Source organism: Rattus norvegicus, chromosome 5, assembly GCF_036323735.1.
Source record: "Rattus norvegicus strain BN/NHsdMcwi chromosome 5, GRCr8, whole genome shotgun sequence".
NCBI classification, from domain to species: domain Eukaryota; kingdom Metazoa; phylum Chordata; class Mammalia; order Rodentia; family Muridae; genus Rattus; species Rattus norvegicus.
Window position 1 is genome coordinate 165,597,861 of NC_086023.1, and position 2,091 is coordinate 165,599,951.

Genomic DNA, 2,091 nt, shown 5'->3' on the forward strand with positions numbered 1-2,091 from the left:
CGTGGCTACACGTTTCTCATCTCCACGGCAACGACTCTGCCCCTCGGGCTTCCCCTTAACGTCACCAGCACGCGCCATCTGTGTGACAAGCCCAACTGTAGGAGTGGTACCTGACAGGTGTGGGGTTTGGGGGGGTGGGGGGGGAGAGCATGTCCCGGGACACTGCGCATGTGCTACCTCAGGTTCGTGCTCGTTCGCAGTCTAGGGTTTGCTGGGAGTTGGCTCCTGTAATCTTAGCCGCAGAAATGAGCCGAGATGCTGCATTCTCTCTCTGGCTCGCTTTGAGCTGCCGGTGGGTGATACCTGATTAGTGCTTTGTTCATCTTGTCGTTTCTATTCATTGGCGTTCCTCCACCACGCCTAGTCCGTCTGACTGCTACATGAACTCACAAATCGCTGTTGCCAGCCATCTGGCCATCCTCCTAACGTGCTCCTGAGTTCTGTGGGCCGAGGAGAGCCTCAGCCATGCTTTCTGAAGTCACAGGTAATACAGAGCAGCCGCTGCGGATTTGAGAATTTTGGCTATGTAACGGGCCTGGCAGGAACGAAGATATTCTAAAGAGACATTGGCGCCAGACAGAGGAGGACACTGTCTCCTAGAGAGATTTACACAGCCCTAACACCTTGCAGATGGCCCTGCAGAGTAGACTGGAGCGGATCACACGTGGGACCACACCTTTCTGGGGACTGCTTAGTTATGCATAGTTCTTGCCTTCTCTTTAAACAGAAACCTCATGTTTGAACCCTGAAGGTGGACTTATAGGGTCACAGGACCTCTTTGTCCCTTTTCCCTATGTGGCCATGTCGAATGAATCTACTTTTCTGCTTTTTTCTTTTTCTTTTTCTTTTTTTTTAACTATTATTTGTTTCTGTAACTGGCTCACTGGGTATAGGATGCTATGTTGTCAGGGCTCCTAGGTCCCAGGCTCTGACCCTGACAATGCCAGCAACAATAAAGCATCCATTCTGCACCATGTATTGTTTAGATACTCCCGGTGAGTTGGGTGGCCATCTTTGCCACAAATGATAGCACAGTTCGTTGATTAGAAGTATTTATTAACTTCTTCTTCTTCTTCTTCTTCTTCTTCTTCTTCTTCTTCTTCTTCTTCTTCTTCTTCTTCTCCTCCTCCTCCTCCTCCTCCTCCTCCTCCTCCTCCTCCTCCTCCTCCTCCTCCTCCTCCTCCTCCTTCTTCTTCTTCTTCAGGAAAACACCAAATGGCGGATGATGCCGGTGCAGCGGAAGGGCCCAGAGGACCCGGGAGCCCAGCATTAGGAGGCATCGTGGCTGAGGCCGTGGCCTTGGCCGTGGTCGAGGCCGCGGGGCTTGTAGAGGTAAAGCTGAAGACAAGGAGTGGATCCCATCACTAAGCTGGGCCGCCTGGACATGAAGATCAAGTCCTTGGAGGAGATCTACCTGTTCTCCCTGCCCATTAAGGAGTCTGAGATTACTGACTTTTTCCTGGGTGCATCTCTAAAGGATGAGGTTCTGAAAATCATGCCAGTGCGGAAGCAGACTCAGGCTGGCCGGCGGACCAGGTTCAAAGCTTTTGTCACTATTGGGGACTACAATGGCCACGTTGGTCTTGGTGTTAAGTGCTCCAAGGAGGTAGCCACTGCCATCTGAGGGGCCATTACCCTGGCCAAGCTTTCGATCGTCCCAGTGCGGAGAGGCTACTGGGGGAACAAGACTGGCAAGCCCCACACTGTGCCATGCAAGGTGACAGGCCGCTGTGGCTCTGTGCTGGTGTGTCCCATCCCCGCCCCCAGAGGCACTGGCATTGTGTCTGCTCCTGTGCCCAAGAAGCTACTGATGATGATGGCCGGTATAGATAACCGCTACACTTCAGCCAGGGGCTGCACTGTCACCCTGGGCAACTTTGCCAAGGCCACCTTTGATACCATCTCCATGATGTACAGCTATTGACCCCTGACCTCTGGAAAGAGAGACTGTGTTCACCAAGTCTTCTTATCAGGAATTCACTGACCACCTTGTGAAAACCCACATCAGAGTCTCTGTTCAGAGGACCCAGGCTCCAGCTGTGGCCACCACATAAGGGTTTTTATACAAGAAAAATAAATGAATTATGTTTG

General features: G+C 51.9%; 1 pseudogene across 1 annotated transcript; it reads left to right on the forward strand.

The window, feature by feature from the left end:
* Window positions 1–235: 235 nt before the first annotated feature.
* Rps2-ps44 (ribosomal protein S2, pseudogene 44) lies at window positions 236–2,091 on the forward strand (annotated as a pseudogene). Its single transcript, NR_144446.1, has 2 exons — window positions 236–484; window positions 1,205–2,091. The product of NR_144446.1 is annotated as a ribosomal protein S2, pseudogene 44 (transcript).